We start from the raw sequence: 21,487 nt of genomic DNA, 5'->3' as shown, positions 1-21,487 counted from the left end.
AAATATGAGAAGAAACTTGTTGGGGGTGAGGGTGTCAGAGCCTGGCCCAGGCTGCCCAGGGAGGTTGTGGAGTCTCCTTCTCTGCAGACATTCAAACCTGCCTGGACCCCTTCCTGTGGAACCTCAGCTGGGTGTTCCTGCTCCATGGGGGGATTGCACTGGATGGGCTTTCCAGGTCCCTTCCAACCCCTGACACTCTGGGATTCTGTGAACTGTGTGTTTAATCCAGATTTCCCACATACGCATCAAACCAGACTCTGAACAGTGCAGTTGGGACCCAGCTCCACTGAGGGCAAAACCAGCCCAACGTAAGATTGCATCAGAAAAAAATATGGGATATTTGAATATAAGATGGAGAATCCACAGCTAAAATGCCAGTAAATCCTTAACCAATGCCTCAGTATAGCAGTTCTTAAATAAAACTCTACAGGTTTCCACAAGCCATTCCAAAAAGATGCACTCAAATCATGGCTTTAGAGTCCAATATAAAACTCAGGGAAGACAAGCAAGACTAAGAATGGCTTCATCAAATCTGAACCAGGCCCTTGTGCAGCCTTCTTGTATTACAGTTCTTTTTCATTAAGGCTGAAACATCAGAGGAAGGAAAACGTGGTCATTCAAAGCAGAGTGATGCTTTATCATTGGAAACAACTTTGTCAGGGGCATGAACAGAACCAGATGAGTTTCTGTGAGCAGAGGGAGATTCAGTCTGCGCTCTGCCAAGGAAAAAGAGGCAGATTAAAAGGAAAATGAGACACAGAATAAAATACAAGCAACACTGCGCATGGGAAACAACATACAAACCCCTGAGACTGATCAAAGTCCCTGTCTGCGCTGCTGTGGGATGGAGCTTCGGGACAGGGATTTCAACAGGGAATGGGGGGCCAGGTACGAGCTCCCACTGACCACATTTCATCCCCCAACACCATTTCCACCCTTCCACAAAGCGCCTGGAGCTGGGAAGTTCAGCACCAACCTGAACACGAACAACCGCACAGGTTTTGTGAGCAGGGGCCGCCATCAAATGGGTTGAAAAGCAGTGCAGAACTAATGTTTCATTTTCTGTAATGATACTCAAAACCCCAATTTAATTAAATTACCAATGTCACTTTTTTTAAAAAAAATGAACCCATTCCTGCTTTTCTGCTTCCTTCCTTTAAAATTAATGACTAGACCTTTGCTATAAATACAAATCTATCATTTTTAAAAGTCAATCTCTAACACTAGCTGCTCTCTACTTAATGAACTGTGAAGAATCAGACAACCCCAACCTGCATCCTATCTTAAAATCATACTGGAAAAACAGGCTCTCATTTAAAAATTCTGCTTCATTTGGCTGCCTTAACTAATCTCTTATTACAGGACAGACAACACAAGCAAGCTTTGGGGGGAAGGCAACATTAACTCCTTGATTGCTTTGGATTGAGTGGGGTCGCTGCCGGAATCTATGAGCTTTGGATTGAGTGGGGTTGCTGCCGGAATCTATGAGCCTTGATTTTGATATTTTTGTTAGTTTTTTAACAATTTCTATTATATTTTAGCAGTGCGGGGTCTGGAGGTGCCCTTGGACGCCCATCGGTGTCTTTGTTTCACCCAACGCGACTCCCTGAGCCGCAGCAGCCGCTTGCACAGCAATGGATTTGTGATTCTACTCCAGCATCCCCGAGAAGAGATAATATTATTGCTCATACTTGGCTGCCTCTAACAGCCCGACTCTGATTGCTTCGGAGATTAATAGAACTGTATTATTTACATCACATGTCGCACAGAATAATATTATTAAAGCTTTGTCTTCCCCATTTACCAATTCCACTGTAGATTAGTAGCACGGATTTTTTTGCTCCCCATAAAAGCTTTGTTCCCGGCAATCAACATAATATTTTCTAGTGATTGTATGGAAATGAATGCAGCCACAGACCAGATTTGCACAGATGAATCGAAGGTCCTGTTTGTCATTTTGTAGCCGAGTTCTGTTTCTCTCCATGATGAATTTAGAGCGGTTTATTTTATTTGTCTTGATTTGAGCAGGTGCCGAAGCACTATCTTATTTCACAGCAGAGGAAACAGGATTATCCCATTGCAGTTGCACCTGGAGATGTGTTCAACGCACCCCGAGCATCCCCGGCCCAGCGCTGTGCCCGTGTGCAAAGGAACCACAATCACGGTGTTATTGCCAGCACAGACACAAATACAACCAGACCAGAACCTCTGGAGAGGAGACTGGGGGAGAACTTTGTCCGATGGGATTGTCTGAGATCATGGCAGAAATGGCACCTTTTCAGCAAGAACCTACCAAGTGTCAAGACATTGAAAACATCAGAGATAAACCCACCAAAACACACAACTCCCACTTCCTGCAGTTTTCGTCCCATCCTTCAAATCCACTTATTCACCAGAAACTCAGCCCAACTTTGCTCCCTTCTGCTCCAAACTTTCTCCACCTTTTTGCAATCTCTTGCCTTTCAGTTTGGCCCCTTTTGTCCCATCCCTCGGAACCCACACCTGCTCACCCACTGATCTCTCACCCTTCACTGTGCCCTGGGGGCATCACCCAAGCTCCTGCACCCCACGGAGCCCTTAGGGTGGAATGAAGGTGCCTTTTCTCATGGAGAACTCTCTTAGATTTCATGATGTGTTGCTTGAAAATGAACTGAATTTGAGAAGTTTCCACCATCCATTCCTGTTAACTGCTACAAAGCAGGTACAGAGCTACCAGAACCGCCGATCTCCATCAGCAGCTTCGCGCCATTCCCCAACTTTAATTTCCACCCCATTTCTTGCTGCCCTTCCCAAGGGGCTCACGGGGCCGTTCTCCCAGCCTGGCTCATCCCCTTGCCCAGCATCACTGCCCTGCGAGTCTTCAAAACGAGCAGCTTTCCAAACCCAGCACTCGTCAAGCCGCGCGGCTCCTCGTTCCAGTTCATTCAAAATTAATTAGTAGTTTTTAAGTCATTAGAAGTGACTCAACGCATGCTTGGACAGCATCCCACCATCAAAACGCATTCAGCCTAATTACATCAGCCTGGCCTAAAACCCCATAGATCTTTTTGTCAGGAGAGAGGAATTAAAGACAAAGGCAAGAGATGTTTCTCTTCTTGCTCCCTTACCAGTCCATGTACTTCCAAACAAACCAAACCATCCTCACCATTGCAAAGAGAAATCTCCCCTCTTTCCTATTCAAATTACATCTTCAGCTCCCTTCTATCTGTGTATATTGTTTGAATATAAAATAACACCAATGTTTAGCACATCTAGATACTGCATTCCAGTCTACGACCCTATTTACATAGCTAAAAGAAGCGCTTTTATTGCTTGAATCATCTACGGTGGTTTACGACAGATAATTCAACGCTATCATTGTTCTAACCTTGAAATCTTATCAAGGAGCGCAGCTTTTATGATATGAGGCCATACATTATCTCCTCATTCCCAACTCATCTTCATTCCTAATAAAGAGACGAGAAAGCGAGCAGGCACCCAGCTCCTCAGCACCCTCGCTACAGCAGGAATCCTTTATAAATCCCAATGAAGGATGCGACACAGAGCAAGCAAAATACCAAAAACCATTGACCTAAACTACTTGGCTCAGTCACCACTACACACATTTCCAAAATCATCCCCACACAGAGCCATCTCCTCTCCCTCTTCAGCCACAACTTTTGGGCCAGGTACCACAGGGATTAATGACTCTCTAATAACTCTCACCAGTGTTTTAGTGCAATCTGGTTTAGTTGAGAAGAGTTTAAACCTCCAGAATAAGTGTCCAGAACAGGAAATAAATGGTGTCTTCATTTCGTTTCATCCCTTTTTTATGTCATGATTCATTTCCAGTACAACCAACAGAGAGAAAGCTAAATGGAAACTGTTTTTTCTCTCTAATATTTCTTTGTTCACTAAAAACCAGCCAGATGGTTACTTTGGGATAATAACAGACCAGAATGGTTCACCATCCGTCTTCTTTGGGGTAGTAGCTCTCGGGTTTCCCATTTACCTTCCCGGAATGTGCTACAGCAACCCTTGCACAACTTCCAAGAGCAGTGTGCAAGCTGAGAGGAGCACTTCAGATTTGATTTACTTATCCCACTACAGAAACAGCAACAGCTTCAAACCATGAAAGCATTAAGATCGTGGAGATCCGGCAGCGATCCCATGGATCTTCAGAGAGGCAGCGAGCAGGGATGCTTCACTTTTGGGGCTTTATACCACTCGTTATTTATACTTCCAAACAAACACCATGACTTGCTGAGCACAGCACAGGAAGCCTAAGGTTGCAAAGATACAGACATTGAGTCTTTTACCAGGCCCTGAAGAACAAAGTCATGCTGGAAGATGCTTCCGTGTCATCAAACGCTTCGTTCCCACCCCCGTGGTCCTCCCATCCCATCCCATCCCATCGCATCCCATCCCAACCTGGGATGCTCTCCTGCACCAGAAGCCTCATCAGCAAAGCACTTGAGAAGGTGCTTATCTTAGCAAACGTGCTCTAGTCCCGCTGCTTTTCAGCCCAACGACACTTGAACGCAAGCTTAAAGTCTGTGGTTAAGTGTTTTGCTTAGCAGGAATGGATTTAAGTGCATGTTTAAAGGCTCCAGTGAACTGGCATTTAACAGCTGCAGAGGAACTTGAAAAACCTTCCCTAGGGACGAAGGTGGTTTACAGTTGTTTTCTCTCTTCCTCCCTGAACTAAGGTTAACCATTCCGGGGGAAACAAAGACCTGCATCTTTCTGTAACACTAAAGACAAGCCAAGAGAAACAATCCTGCAGTGGTTACGACAACTGCAGGGACCAAAGAAGAGCAGAATTCAAACCGCAGCCCCAGAGAGCTCAGCTGCCACAGCACACCAAGCTCCTCACCCCGCCGCGCACATCGGCACTGAAAGCCCAGGCGCCGTTGTGAGAACGGGGTGTCAGGTCTGGAACCCACATCCCAACCGGTTGTATCTCGACACTGGGTGCCAGTGCTGATCAGCTCCGCGTTCTGCTGGAGAGCGGCCCTGGCCGGGAACGCTCTTTGTTCTGGTAACAAAAGCCACTTCCAACTTTAGAGACCACATTGTTTATCTGCTTATTGATCTTCTCGAGCTATTGGCTGATTACCCAGAAACAGAGATTGTAGCCAACTACATCTGGTTTAATGAATATTTCACAGCAGAGGAAGGGGCATTCGCCACAACATCTCACTCCTCTTTTTTCAGCGGTCTCCCCGTCAGCCCTGTGCAATACGCACAGACCCACTGAGCGTTCACATCAGCACCTCGATTTTAACTAATTAGTGACACCACACACGCCCCAGAGAACAGGAGAGGTGAAATACTGCACGGTCAATAGGAAAAGCACCCAGGAGCGCTGAGCTCTCGGTGCAGACGCCTCGTGGCAATAACCAGAAAGCAAATGCGTCTCAACGATGGCGCCAAGAAAAAGTCCACTGAGCTGTCGGAGCAATTAGGTGCTCCTCTGCTTCCGGCACTAAAGGTTCATTATTAATTTGCGGTCATAATTGACACCAAAAAAAGAATGTAGAAGGTAAGTTTAGCTTTGTTTTCAGCGAAGAGGATAAAGCGATCTAATTATGTCATAAAAACACGCCTAGGGCTCCATCCTGTTTCCTGGATTCTCAGGTGCCTATCTTGCAGAATTCGCCACCAGCATAATTTTGCAAGCTATGCAATAACACGCACTCATCTCAGAGAACAAGGTTTTAACCCACATGGGATCTCCCCAAAGCCTGGATACAGGCAGAAGCAAAGCTTGCTCTGATTTCAAGGCGCTTGCTCTGATTTCAAATCCTTGTCTGCTACTCAAATTTAGATGTTGTGGATCTGGGGGCTGAGACTCGCCCTATCTTTCCATCCATACATCACAACCTATTTAATGGACATTAAAAGGGCATTTATGCCAGCTGAGCTCACGGCAGGCAGGGAAGGAGAAAGGGCAAATGCTCTTAAGACTAATTAAAAACAAAAAGCACCAGCCAATAATCATCTGCAGATCCATCATCCCAGAACATCCCCACGCACACGCTGACCAAAGCACGCTAACAAATCACCCTGTGCTGCTTTCTCCAAGTGAATTCTCTTTGAGCGACGTAAAGACTTGTCACTTGAAGCAAAAAACTTGAGCTTCTGTTGGAAGGTGACTTGCCTGTCACCCTGGGCATGCGGCTCAACAGACGTGGGTGTAATTTCATGCACGTTTCAGACAAGACGTGGCAGAGCTGCACTGATGCCCACCGAGATCAACAACAGACACTTAGAACCACAGAATGTCAGGGGTTGAAGGGCCCTGGAAAGCTCATCCAGTGCAATCCCCCCATGGAGCAGGAACACCCAGCTGAGGTTCCACAGGAAGGTGTCCAGGCGGGTTTGAATGTCTGCAGAGAAGGAGACTCCACAACCTCCCTGGGCAGCCTGGGCCAGGCTCTGACACCCTCACCCCCAACAAGTTTCTTCTCATCTTTAAGTGGAACCTCCTGTGTTCCAGTTTGAACCCATTGCCCCTTGTCCTGTCACTGGTTGTCACCCAGAAGAGCCTGGCTCCATCCTCCTGACACTGCCCCTTTATATATCTGTAACCATGAATGAGTCCCCCCTCAGTCTCCTCTTGTCCAGCTCCAGAGCCCCAGCTCCCTCAGCCTTTCCTCACACAGGAGATGCTCCACTCCATCATCTTTGTGGCTTCCAGACCTCTGTGCTGACAGATGGGTTTGTGACAGAGGGAGAAACCTCCAGCCACCACTTCCACTTCCTTCCTACATGAGAAATGTGATAACTGTTACCACAATCATGAACGTGAGTCCACAACTCTCCCAAACAAAACCCACCTTCTGGTTGAAGAAGACAAGATGGTGGTTGCAGAGAAACCTGGAAAAACCCCATCACACAACGTGTGGTCATGTCCTTCCATTTTACTCATCAAGAAAATGGGAAAAAGAGGGGAAGCAAAGGACCCAAATCTGTTTATTACAGACCGTTTCCTTAACCCGTCTGCCACAGAACACAATACCCAGCTCCTGTGACTATCGGTTCACACACTGAACATTTTCTATTAAGAAAACGTTAAATGTTAATCCGAACAGTCTTCAGCTCTTGGACCCCTCAAACAGTCAAAGCACCAAGTTCAGCCCCTTGAAAACGCTCACGTTGGGAGGAAGAACTTACACAGCATTATTTGACATGCAATTCAATCTCAACCTCTGGAGCTACGCATCAGGCGCTCGGGGAGAAACGCCAGGAAGTCGAAGCAACGCTTGAGTGGAAAAAAATAGGGCCCATTGTAAAAGGTAAAGGAGAGAAGGTGACATGTAAGGCTCATCCTCGGCATTAGCGCACTAAAGCTTTAAGAGATTCACGCAGGCTCTCTGTGACTGCCGCCGCAGCCTTCGCTACCCTCGCTGAGCCCAAATAGATATTTTTAGACTAAAACCCTTCATCTTATTACTGCTTCACTCCATTCATTATATTTTTAATCATGTCCAAACGACTGAGCTATTAAATAAACTCCAAAGCCGCACAGCGGGCTGCGGCTTCTGCGAGCTGAGATCAGAGCAGCAGGAGAGGACGGAGGCTGTGGATGCAGATTAAACCTCTCCGTACCAGCAAAGCGCAAAGCAACCGCTGGACTCGGCTGCCACCCGTGCGGGATTGCGGTCATTTCTCAGCCCTGCCTCCTGCTGGCATCCTAAAAGACTTTCAGGACATTATTTACTTTATAAGTTACAGGCGTCCCACAAAGGAGGGAGAAGGTCATAGACGCATTTCTCAGTAATGAACTCCCCGCTGCACTCGCCTTTGAGGCCTCCTCTCGAGCGTCTTTTAATGCAGATCTGTCCACAGCAACGCTTGAAGCTTTCCAGACAGTTTCAGCATCTTGTAAACTGTGTGGAAATGAGACATTTGGTGCTGCTGTGGCTGCAGGTTTGCTATGGTACAACTGGAAAACCCTCAGTGACGTTTACAGACACCCACCCCCCTGCTTCTATAAGGTTTTACTGACATCAGGGGAGTTGTTGTGCTGCAAGTCAGAAGGAAACCAACACCACACATGAGAAGATCACAAAGAAACTGCTATTGCCCGACAACTAAGGAATAGCGGGGAAAAATGCATCTCGCAAGCAAGAATAAACGTACTTTCCCAGATACGGGATTACACTTGCTGTTCAACCCCATCCCACCTCCATTTCTCCTCTTCTTTTAAATAAATTAATACTGTTAGTTCTTAAAGAGTTGTTGCTCTGGTCCCATCCAAGATGCTCATCTACTTCCAGCACTAAAGCCTGAATCAAACATTGCCAGGGAGAACGAACGGCCCTCGCCTTGTTTGCCCACTGAAAATCTGCTCATACATAACATACCAACTTCCATTAAGCTTCTGCTTTTGCTTTCTTACCTGAGGCTACCAAAGTGACCACGGCATCATGGAAAACAGGAGCAGATGGAGATGGTGAAGATGGTTTAGGATAAAAACAAAGTATGAACAGACAGCCTGGGCATGGACGCACAACAGAGCACAACTGCTAATGACGTTATTATATGAAATATGCTTCCACAAACTCCTTTTCCTCCCACTATATGTTCCTGCAAGGCTCGTCTAATTTTACAGGATGAGAGACGGCATGGGAGGAACAGGATAAAAGAAAGATCAATGGTTGTAAGGGATTTTAATTAGCATCAAGGTTGCTCTGTGTTGGTTCACAGGATTGAAAGGAAAAACAAACCACCATACAGCAAAACGTCTAAAAGATGAATTTCAGGCAAGTTTAGAGCTGGTTCTCCACCCAGGACACTGAAAAATGTCCATGCAACAACTTCTGACACAGCACGTAGAACAAACCGCTCGCTCTTCTGGAGACCTCCAGGATCACTTTGGCATCGCTTTCACGTCACTTCCATTGGGACTATGGCAACTCTTGCGCTTCACACACAGTCTGTGTCCTTAGTGAGTGGGGCTTATGTACTTTTAATACAAAAATGCGAATTTACTTGATGTCAAACTGCAGGATCTATTCTATTAAAATACGGGATTATTCCAAATGCCCAGACTCAGACATTTCTGAGCTGCAGCCAAGCCGTATGAAGCAGGAGCGCTAAAGTGATTTGTCTGCAGGAGGTGCGGAGTCAGGGAATTTAATGACACAGCACTAAGAAGAAAACTCCCGCAGCGAGCGCTCGGGCTGCGAAACATCGAGTTCACATTCTAAAAGGACAGAGGGTCAGGAGAAGGCTGAACCGGGAGATGGCCCCGCGTTCAGAAGATAAATGGACAGATGTTCGCAGATGTTTGCATCTCCGGCTATGGAAGGTCTGCAACCGAACATGCAAAAACCCCATTACCTGAGCTTACAGAGTGCAGGACTAAGTGCAAATGGAAGAAAAGCAAGAGTAAAAAGAACAATATTCTTCAAAGTTTTCTCCTTGCACGAGGCCAAAAGAAATCAAATCAAAGCGTTCTTCAAAGAGCGAAATGCCATGTTCACATACGCACCTCAAATGGGGCACAGAGGAAAGTTATAACACCCAGAAGGGGAGAAGCATACTAGTTATATTTCAGATGTAAGTGGTACACGAGCATTTGAAAAACTAACCTTAGAAACCAAAAATACCAAAAACACTGCTCAGAAAGGCGCCGCTTCTCGCAGCAATGAGCTCTAATGGATTACTTGGAACCCGTGGTTTTATGCTTTTTATACCCAGCGTCTCTTCTTCTTCAGCTTTTGTGCTAAGCTCAAAATATCCAGCCATCCCATCCCTCGTGTTTATGGAAGTAACGACACAACTGCCAAATTCCCCACCCTCCATTCTCAATGGCTTATTATCAGGAACCGAGGCCACAATATTGAAGGCGCAACGTGTATTTATCTCTCTTTGGCAGAAAGACCTATTTTGAATGAATGAGCTCATCTTCTTCCCAGTCTGAAATACATAATGGCGTGTGATGTGTCATCTGGATTCAGTATTTCCCAATACAGAAATACCTGGATATGAAAATCTGACCCAGGGAAGAAAGAAACATCTGGATTGACGCCAACGCTATGAAGCGCTTCTCATAGCTAGAATTGTAAATTCCTTTCTTAATATTAGTACAAGTTGGGTATGAAGCTGTTTGGGCCTTAAGACTAGTTGAAAGATCAGGAAGAAATAGAACCTGTCGGGGGGAAAAACAGGACGGCAACTGGACAGAAGAGGATTCCAGCTCATGTCCTACCCATTCAAACAGCCCAAAGCCCCATTGACTAATGTCTCTTCACTGCAAAACCAAATCAGATCTGTAGCTGTGACACTTCTACCTACAAAAGACTATAAGTCCAATCAGAACAACGGTACCCTAAGCGTATGAAAACACTATGAGATAATCTCTTGCATGATTTTAAAGCCCTGGTCCATGGGTCAGCGTGGCCAGGGAAGATGCTGGTGAGAATCACAGAGTGGATTGGGTTGGAAAAGCCCTCAGAGATCATCCAGTCCAACCCTTGGTCCAACTCCAGTCCGTTCACCAGATCATGGCACTCAGTGCCATGGCCAATCTCAGTTTCAAAACCTCCAGGGCCGGTGAGTCCAGCACCTCCCTGGGCAGCCATTCCAATGCTGACCACTCTCTCTGCACAGAATTGCTTTCTGATCTCCAGCCTCAATTTCCCCTGGCAGAGTTGAAGCCCCTGCCCCCTTGTCCTATTGCTGAGTGCCTGGGAGAAGAGCCCAATCCCCCCTGGCTAGAACTGCCCTTCAGGTCGTTCTAGAGAGTGCTGAGCTCAGCTCTAAGCCTCCTCTGCTCCAGACTGAACAAGCCCAGCTCCCTCAGCCTCTCCCCATAGGGCTTGTGTTCAAGTCCCTTCCCCAGTCTTGTTGCTCTTCTCTGGACCCGCTCCAGCACTTCAATCTCTTTCCTGACCTGAGGGGCCCAGAACTGAACACAACACTCCAGGTGTGGCCTCCCCAATGCAGAGCACAGGGGAAGCAAAGAGACCAACTGCTCAGTTCCATCCCCACAGATGAGATCTCTCACTGTGAAATTGCCACGATGAAGCGTAGCACAGCACTTCCCCGCGGGCAGGACGCAGTTGCCGCGACTTTATCAAGTAACTAGTTATAATTTTCATGCAAACAACAAGAATAATCAAGTGACTATCACAGCTGTGTCAGCCTGAAGAAAATACCATCTACCAGCCGATCAAAGCAAGCAGATGATCTCACGGAAAGCACGTTCGAGATGTTATCAGGTCTTTTGCAACTCGTTTGCTTTGGTGTTGGCTAAATATTAAAAATAAAGCCCTCTCAGCCTGATGATAAGCGCATGGATGAGGCTGCCAGCACCGGCGCACACCAACAGCCTTCCCCGGGCACACAGTGATTTACCCAGCAATATTCAAGGGCTCATGGGGAGGCTGTTGGTGTCTCTATTTTTTACACCACTTCATCCCTATTATATTTAATTGAAATACTGGGTTAAAAAATTACGAGTTCGCAGACACGGGGCGTAACTACATTGCTCATCTCTTCCAGAAACCAACCTAAAAACGTGATGAAACCACGGAGAAACAGGGCAGATCTATCAGTACTTGCACAAGGTGAAGGAAAGTCGGGTCATATTTGCTTTGCTCTGTGTTTCAGGGATTACTGATTGACAAACTCCGTTCTTATGAATAATAATAACGCCACTGAGCCTTTCCGTGCTTGAATAATCATTGTGTTTCCTCTTTAATAACACGATGGGGTTTATATGAAGACTCAAGAGCATAAAGCCATCGTGACCTTCCCCACCTGCGAAGACGCCGCTGAAAATGACGGTTGATAAAATAAAGCAGAGTGACTGAGATAACGCTCCAGCCACTGCATCTCCAGACACATCAGCCCATAATCACGGGAATGATAATAAACGCCGACGGATGCCACTCCCCTCCTCTCTCTTTAAACACCATTTCATCTCGCCCTTCCTAATACTCGGGGAAAGAACCAATTTGCACTTTCTGCACTGGTTACATGCTCCGAGGCTCCCCAGACGAGCACCGAATCATGTCTGGTCTGGGTGGCAGAGCAGATATGCGTGTAAAAGCACATTTTCATCTGGATATTGACAGTGTCACAGGTGCCATTTCCTGCCACCTCCCCAAACCTGCTGTTAACAGTCCCCTCACACCGCGCCATCGCTGCCTCTGCTCAGCCCCAATTATCCGTGCGTGGATTATCCACCCGCGAGCTGCAAGCACATTCAAGTGAACGCCTTTTCTCCCACCCATTTTTCAGATATAATGAATAGCACAAATTGTGAGGGCAGCTGGTACTTAAGACACACAGAAAATAGTAAATTGGTATAAGAATCTTACGCACACATACACGCTGTTTGAACAGGACTCTCCCTCACCCAAAACACGGCACTTTCTGCTGAATGTAGCCCAGCCCTATGGACACCAAGAAACGGGACACTTGCAGCCTCCTCCACCATAAACCCCTCTTGCTGTGTCCCAGCGCACACGGAGGGGCTGGGATTCCTTCCACTTTGCTTTTTCCCTAAGAAATCACAAGGAACCACCAGCAATTTAAAGTTCAAGCAAGTTGGAGCACAGTTCTTCCAGTACGGTGAGCCCAAAACTGCTTGGAAATCATTTACTTATTTATAGCCAGGTTCTGCTTGGGCATTGTAATCTCAAAAGCAAAAATACCATTAGGTAAAGAACAGGGGAAGGAATTCCCATCTGGTCGAGGTGGATTTGAAGGGATGGAGGAGCCTTCTCACAGGAGCTCAGGTCCCATCAGCACATCAGAGGATTCGGTGGGACAAATTAACCAAACCAACCAAACATCTCCATAACGTTGCCTAGAACCAGAAGACAAGTCAGCCAACTGGACTATGAAAAACTCCACACGTTCTGAGATGATCTTAATTCTTACAACCTTGACCCACTGATGAGACAACTGGGAAGCCAACACCTGGGGACAGGTGGAACCAAGAGCAGCAGTTGCATTAGGAGCAATAGGGATATTTTAGCGATGTGATGCTACCTTATCTCCCTTTTTATAGCTACTGTGGTTGTACCTGCTCAGGCGCATTGTGCTTGTGTAAGGATCAAATGGTAATGAAGGACGGACAAGCCTTTTAACCAAATTGGCTTGGCAGCAAGTCTGCAATTCTCACACAGCTCATTAGCGGTGACTTTTTATGGAAATGTATGCTGAAACAAACCCAAACGCATCTAACAACTACATGTTCTGCAAATAGATTCCTTGATTGAAAAGAAATGGCTCTCTATTATACGCGGGGAGAAAAAAAGAGGAAGAAGGGAGGAAAATGAAGGTTTTTAGGAAAGAACCATCGCAATGAGACCCCTTCATAAAGTACCTGCATGGTCGTGCTGAGGCTTTTCCAGACATTGACTTTCAACACCTTCCACCTGCCCGGTCATGCACAGTAACATCTCAAGCACCAATTACCCTCCACATCCACAGCTGGGAAAGCAGAAGCAATGTCAAAGTCACACAAATTCTTCAGTGTTTTCTGCATTTATTGACATTTTGCTCTAAAAGGAGCTGAGGAGCAGAGCAGCTGTACAGGAGCAGCAGGAATCTCCTGGACAGCAAAGCGTCCCTGTATTGGAGCTGAGCGAGTGTCACTTGATGCTTAACTGCTTCATACTGGATCCTATTTACTAAGCATTAGCATTCCTGCTCTCCTGCGTCTGCACTGATTGATCTCATTTGCATATGCAAATCAAATGCCAGCATGAAACACTTAATATTCCCTCAACTTCATTTAGTGCTGCAGCAACATGGGTCAATATCTCACTCCATCCTCTGCTGTGTGGGGAGGGTTCTGGCTGAGTCAGCAAATGCTAATAAGCTTTGCTGCTTTCAAGACTTAAAATCAATTAGTAGTATATTAAGACAGAGTTTCTGGGAGCTCATTTGAGTAATAAAAATCTTTTGTATAACTAAAAAGAAAAATAATAGGAAGGTTGACTCTTCTGTCCCCGGTTCCCCAGGGAGCTGATTTAATCTGAAGCCATTAGGGAAAGCAAAGCGGCTGCAATGTTTCCCAAAACGGGAGCTGCTCTGCTGGTTTTGCTGGATTCAGAGGGAAAGCAGCGAGGATATCCAGAAAACACCCAGTGCTGGGATCTTCCCCTGCCCTTGTTTGAACAATACTAATGTACACAGACAACAAGAGGAATTACAAGCATCACATCCACAGTCACCAACCCTCCGCCCCTGGGTTCTCATTAAATCCACACTGCAGCAGCACCTCACTCGCATCGACGTTTCCAGAGCAGCCACTCCAGGCTGGCACAGCACAAAACGTCCCACCGAGCAGCACAGGAGCAACAACACCAGCGTCTGGGAACAGGCAAAACCACGAGGAGCCCCGTGATGAGTTTAGTCGGAGAAACGGTCCAATAAACCCTGGGGTGGGTTAGAAGGGGGTGGTCAGTAGGTCAGAGAGGTTCTCCTGCCCCTCTGCTCTGCCCTGGGGAGACCACACCTGGAATATTGTGTCCAGTTGTGGCCCCTCAGTTCCAGAAGGACAGGGAACTGCTGGAGAGAGTCCAGCGCAGCCACCAAGATGCTGAAGGGAGTGGAGCATCTCCCGTGTGAGGAAAGGCTGAGGGAGCTGGGGCTCTGGAGCTGGAGAAGAGGAGACTGAGGGGGGACCTCATTCGTGTTTACAGATATCTAAACGGGGAGTGTCAGGAGGATGGAGCCAGGCTCTTCCCAGTGACAACCAGTGACAGGACAAGGGGTAATGGGGACAAGCTGGAGCACAAGATGTTCCACCTAAATATGAGAAGAAACTTGTTCCCAGTGAGGGTGTCAGAGCCTGGCCCAGGCTGCCCAGGGAGGCTGTGGAGTCTCCTTCTCTGCAGACATTCAAACCCACCTGGACCCCTTCCTGTGGAACCTCAGCTGGGTGTTCCTGCTCCATGGGGGGATTGCACTGGATGAGCTTCCCAGGTCCCTTCAACCCCTGACATTCTGGGGTTCTGTGACACCCAGCCCACAGCATCACCCACCCCAGTGGGTTGCTAAACCCCTCCAGCCAAATTCAGCGACTACACCAAGAGGATCCCTTGAAATCAGAGCAAACAGCTTTTCCAGCAGCACCATCAGCTGCAGGTTCACACCCCAGACAAGACAAAAAACTGAAACGGAGCTTTTCAGGTGTTCCCCCCCACTCATTTCTGCAGCCACAGGGGCCCAGAGCTCGCTGTGCTGTTAAAGTCAACGCTGCAAACTGCACCAGCCCCTCAAGTACTCGACCCTGAGCGCTCAGGAGGCTCCTCTCTCCTCATTCAAAGCCAAACCACACCTCGGCTGGCACAGCTGGATGCCCCAGGAGGTATTTGCACCTCAACACCCCCCCTACCTACAGAAATACCTGTTCATAAAGCACAAGCCCCCGCAGCCACACTTCCCAGGGAAGCACGGTGGGCAGCGCCGCTATTTACCATTTCTTTCTTCAGCTTCTAATGGAGATCTTTGTTTTACGAGTCCCTGACTACCTGACGCAGCGCTGAGCTCGTAAACGTTACAAGGGGCAAACACCGGGCTTATTTGCTTGATTTTATTTCAGCAAATTTATTGGACATCGTCTGCAAGCACCAGACGGAGCAGCACTGACACCAGCTCCTGCAAGGCTGGGAGAAGTAATTGAGTCACCATGTCAGGCCAATTTGCCATTCATTTCCCTCCCAAGGCTGATGACTGGAATGTGCTCCTGACCATGACAACCGTTTCCTCCAGGGAGCGAAAAAATAGCAAACGGATACAGATAACTGGAAATAAACAGCAAAAGAGGGTTTACAAGCAAACTTAGGATTTCCCAAGCGGCTTTTTGCCCTTTAAAAGGTGCTTATCAAACAACCACTCTTGTCTAAACTACTAACAAATCCTGATTATTTGCTTTTCAATCACATCTAAGACATCAAAGATGTGTCTCCATATACATATAGTTCTTCCAGCACAGCCCAGTAGCAACGGGGAACTTGGGATCATTTGGGATATAAAGCCCAGTTGACTGATCTCGATCAACCAGATACTTCATTACTATTTCTCTCATCAAGTTTGCACCCACCGCTCCCAACACGCGACTGAACTGAACAGTCGACTGCGCAAAGTCACCTGTTTCCAATCTGCATATGGTACATTAAATGAAACAGTAGTTGCATATTGCGAACAGCTGATGACAAACAGGGACACGGCCACAGAGCTGAAATAGCGTGGAAAAACTCCAAAGCAAAGCCTTGGAAATAAAAATGAGTAAATCTGAGAACATGATAAGCGAGCCTATTGCCAACCAGATTTTTACATCAGGTAGAAAACATTTAATTGGAGGCAGAATCAATCCAATGCTATGCTTTAAATCTAATTATAAAACAACTTCTCTTCCAGATGCTACACCGTGTAAAACAACCCTGTCACTCAATATTATTGACAACACCGCGTTGCCTTACTCCTCATGTGGTATCTTGGTTTATCATGTAGTCCAAATACCTTGCAAACAAGACGCAAATCGAACCGTGCTGTGCTGAACGGCTGCACGTTCCAGCACCGTTTGGTGCCCGTGTTTGGAAATGCAGCGATCTGAACCCAAAACTGAGGGCGGTGAGTGGAGCGGGGTTCAGCACCCCCCTGCCAGATGTGCAAACCCCGCCAGATGTGCCACCCCGAGGAGCAGGAGGCGAAGCTGCTGCTGCCTCATCCTACAGCTGTTGGCATCACCGCCCCCTCCAGCAACGCTCCGGCTCTTCACATCCCTCCAGGTTCATTCCTGTTCGACAGGCGGCAGCAAAGGAGATCGCACCTACTTTTTGTCCCTCTGTTCACCTGGAATGCAGAAGACGTCTTAAAACAATAAAGTATTGTCTACACAGGAAGGTAATAGCAGAATGCTAGACTCGCATTTATTTAGCATCTTATTAACGCTCATAAATTGGGTACCCACGCTTTAAGCCACAGCAAGTAGCAGCTGAAGCAAAGCAGCACTGACTGCAATTCCATTCCTTAAGCCAACAGGAGTTTTCTTTACTGTTTTTAAAGGCAACACAATGTCATCGGACTCAGTCCTGACCCAGCACAACCCACTGATGCTCCAAACCTCCCATGGGCATCGCGGGGTTTCTGCTTCCCAAGCATCAAGTCCAGCCTGAGAGAGACGGGAGAAGGAATGAGCAGCCCATGGGGACAAACCTTCCCCAAAACTGATCCTAAAATTGGGAGGCATAGTAAATAGAACAAAAAGCCACTAAGGCAAGGGACATTAAGCACAGCAGACAAGGATGAGATGACAAAAGCTGCAGGAGCAGTTGACTGAATGGGAAGTTTCTATTAAACCAGTAAAGTCCTACAAAGGTATCACACAGTCCTTGAAAAGCTTCATGCCGCACACTCAATGTGCACAAAGGGGAATCCCCTGGGGGTTTTTGCCCCATTGGTCTTCATCATCAAAAGCCAATCTGAACTCAAATATGCTATTTCCAAAGACAGAAAATCAAGCTGATCAATTTGCCTTCCATTAAGGGGGCAACTGTTAGTGTGAAGTCAAAGGACAGGCTGGAAAAGGGAGAAAGGAGGCAGTTTCACAACTTGTGCGCAGTGGCGATGCACGCACAGCACAACCAGAAACCTCGGCCAGGTTGAGCCCAAGGAATGGTCAAAGAGGCACAGGAACCAGTTTTTAATTGTATATCCTAAATATGCACACACAGCTCCACAAACAACCCTCTGAAGAATGAGATATTTGTGCTTGAGAAAGAGGAGGGTATTTATTACGAAGGAAAACAGCACCATTTACTTGGGGCTGTTTCCCTCTGTATTTAAATGCTTCTAATTTCTTAAAATAAGCAGTGTTCTTCTCGGCGTAATTGTTTCTTTTCAATCAGGCACTTAGTGTTTGCAGCTATCAAATTTGTTGCAGCTGTAATCAAACACCATGTCTTGGGAAGGAAAAATCTTCACCTAGTGTTAAATCTCACTGCATTACACTCATGCAGCAACCGAGCTCGGGGTCCCACACGCTCCGGTTCTATCAGGGGTTTCTAACTCAACTTTGAAGAAGACAAAAATTAACATGAGAACTCTCAAAAATTCCATAGATAAGGATTCATTAAAAATGCGTTCAACATTATTGCATCCCTCTTCTTTTATACAGCACTTTCATCACCGTGTGGCAGCATGCAAACCCCCTTCTCTCCCTTGATATGGAAGGAGTAGACACATCTCCCTCCCTCTCTGCTGCTTGAGGCCAACAGCTTCTTCTGTTTGGCCCCAGGGCCCCTGGCCAGGGCCATTAACAGAGAGGAGAAGGGAGCGCAGAGGCACCAGGGAGCTGCTGGGCGCCCGTGGCCGGTGTGGGGGGTGTTTGGAGGCTTCAGGGGCACCCACAGCCAGGGTGGGGGTGCAGAGAAGCTTCTGGAATGGCCACAGTCAGATCTGATCAGGCTATAAAAACGGGATTCTCGTCGAGGCTCCGTCCCTTGCGCGGATCTCTTGGAGCACAAGGCAGGGATGGGAAGCCCCCCAGGATGGAGACCCCGCTTGCCTTGCCGCCACGGGTGTGAGTAAATTAACCCTCGCAGGATTGCAAGTGCATCTACTTGCCGTGCACATTTGCACGTGTATTTATACTTTCCGTGCACGTTTGCACACGTGCTTTCCGTGCTCAATACGATCATGTGTATAGATTATTTACTCGCGTAATCACCAGTGTATTTTCCTCCCGTGCTTCCACATAAGCACATGTAATATTCCATGCACATCTGCACGTGTATTTCTCCTCACAGGATTGCGAGTGCACACTTTCCGTACTCAATACGAGCACGCGTATCCCTTTACAATAACCCCACGCTGTGTTCATGCAGTGTGGACTCCTCCCGGACTCAGGGCCGGCCCCGGTATTGTTTTGGTGAAGCCACGTGCATGCACTCTGTGAACCTCCTGTTGTATTCGTTGCTGCCCCTTCATAATTTTCCTCAACTGATATCAGAACCTGTATTCAAGCCACTTGTGGAGTGCTAAACCCTGTTTCTCACCGGTTTAATAAAAGCTGGTTTGGACCCTGTTGTCCCTTAAACAAACCTCGGGGTGCCTCCGTGACACCATGAATGAGAAATTAATCCCATTAAGAGAAACTGAGGCACCATGTTAAGCTGTGACTTACAAACATCAATATATTAGGCCAAGGACAAAGTTAAAGCAAGAACCCAATTCCTTCTTGTTCTTGCTGGTTTCATTAAGTTCCATTAAGCTTGTATTTCCAGCACTGCTCTCTAGTCACGTATGATAAAGAGCAGGTTCAGGTATCTTTTCTTAAATCCCTATTTTTCACACCCTCAAGACTAGCAAGGCAGCCGAGAGGTTAATGGCTCCCAAATAATAATGTGATTTTATTTTATTCCTACATCAGTAAACTAAAAAAACCTCCTGCTATTCAGTGTGAACTGTTATTAGCAGTATTGAGGAAATGTGGCATTTATATCAATTTTCCTCTTATTGTGAAAGACTTGCCCAATTTATTTTAAATGTCAGCTTACTATGTATTCATCAGGTGTGCGGCAGCAGTGATTGTAATTAATCTCTCATTGTAGTCCAGCCATGTGCCTTAATATTAACTTCACACATCTTCCAGGGGAAGCAATAAATGGAAGCGCTGGTCATCTCTGCTCATTAAATCTTCAGGTGTATTTCTCACACGATCACACTGTCAGGATTCACATCCTACTAAAGCTCTAACTTAGGGTATTTCTGGCTGTTTCGACTTGGAGTTTCTCCTACATTGAAATGAAATGCAAGACTCAAACAGCTGGTCAGGTTTTTCAAGAAGAATCATTTAGCCGTAAAAGGAGGAAAACAAACCCCACAGGCTGAGGGTGACCAAGGCTAATTGGGAAATCACGGTGAATTCAAGTTTAACGGGGAAAAGCAAATTTCAAGATGCTAAGAACATGAAAGCACTTAATTTAAATATTTTCTCAATGATAGGTTCTGAAACCAAGTTTCCTAAGAACCCTTTATATTTAGTAAGAAAACCGCTTAAGTAAAATTGCCTTCAAAGTATTCTACTTCAATGGAAATGGAATTTTCTCTATTATTTCAATTCGGCAAGAAAAAGCTGACAGTTTTTCATCGCCAGTAACCCTACAACGTTTCCTTCTCCAGATCACCCACTTAACGATGGTAATTCCACAGAATCCCAGAATGTCAGGGGTTGAAGGGCCCTGGAAAGCTCACCCAGTGCAATCCCCCTGGAGCAGGAACACCCACCGCTCTGCCTCCTTTAGCCAGTGAAGTGTACAAATAAACCACGTCCTCACACAGCCGGAATGCAAGAAACACATGCACAGGTTCAAGCAGGTAGTGCCTGTGTTTTCAGGAAATTGTACGAGATCTTATCCCGCAGGCATCGTACTAACTGGATAAGCTGGGGAGATGTTAACGCAGATAAAGCCAACCCCGATTCCTGTGTTTCCCAGAGCAGATGGTGCGAGCACCGTGCTTTTCTGTCCCTTTGATGCCTCCAACTACCAACCCGCTTCCTGGCTCCCTGTAAAAACGTTCCTGCGATGTTTTGTTCCAATTTTACAATGCCGTTTCTTCCGGTGATTTCCCAATGACTGCTTAAGGGGAGGAGGTGAATAATGAACGTGCTCCGATAGCAGATCATAAAGGAGCCGTTTACTGCGAGGACTCCGATGTGCTCTTCTGTCTTTAAACACGAATTATCGAATCACACGCGACTCACCGAGTTGTAGATTACCATTGAACGGAAATAGCATCGGAGCTGCAGCACATCCCCTCCATCAAAACCACGCTTATCTGCTCCTCCTTGGTTAACAGTGCCCAAACGCCCAGCCAGGAGCTGGTACATCGAGCTCCTCTACCCGTCCCAAAACCAGCTTTTCATTGCCACCAACGCTCTGTATCCCCCAGTGCCTCAAGTCTGAAGCACATTTCATGTTCTCCCCTGGGAACGCACTCGGTTCCCTGCTTTAAAACCTCCTAATCGCCAGTCAAATAAACTTCAGATCGCTTAAAATATACGTGGCTAAAGGGCAGCCTTGGAAAAAGCCTCTGTACAAGATTACCCGCTCCATCGAGGTAATAAAAAACAAAGTGTACAAGTAACTGTGTGTAAATGGCAAAAAATGAACTCTAAATGTCAAGAAAGCACAAAAGCAGCTACGTGTCCTCTACTACATAATTTGGGAGTGATGTCGACGCAGTGACAGGGATTGTGCATAGAGGCAGCAGATCTGCCTTTGGTCGCCTGTCCCGACAACCACCGCACTCCACCAGTATCCCCAGTAGGCACCGACCATTGGAAAACCAGTATGGGCTCCAGCTGAGCCATCTCTAACACTCTGCCCAGCCATAGCGAGCACCTGCTGGCACCCTCATCACTTCAGGAGTAATAGAAACGTCTCGGTGCCACGGCCGCCTCGAGGCAGAGCAGAGGTTTTCATCAGAAATCAGAGGGTATTTAAACAGAATTCCCCTGAACCTGAAC

General features: G+C 46.8%; 1 protein-coding gene across 2 annotated transcripts in view; it reads right to left on the bottom strand.

Annotated features, from left to right (window-relative positions):
• The window catches only part of CSMD2 (CUB and Sushi multiple domains 2), a 237,730-nt gene that overhangs the window by 183,917 nt on the left and 32,326 nt on the right, over positions 1-21,487 (bottom strand). The gene's annotated exons all lie outside the window — the stretch shown is intronic.

Source organism: Patagioenas fasciata, chromosome 25, assembly GCF_037038585.1.
Source record: "Patagioenas fasciata isolate bPatFas1 chromosome 25, bPatFas1.hap1, whole genome shotgun sequence".
NCBI classification, from domain to species: domain Eukaryota; kingdom Metazoa; phylum Chordata; class Aves; order Columbiformes; family Columbidae; genus Patagioenas; species Patagioenas fasciata.
The sequence above is the reverse complement of the archived record's forward strand: the minus strand, read 5'-3'. Positions and strand labels throughout refer to the sequence as shown.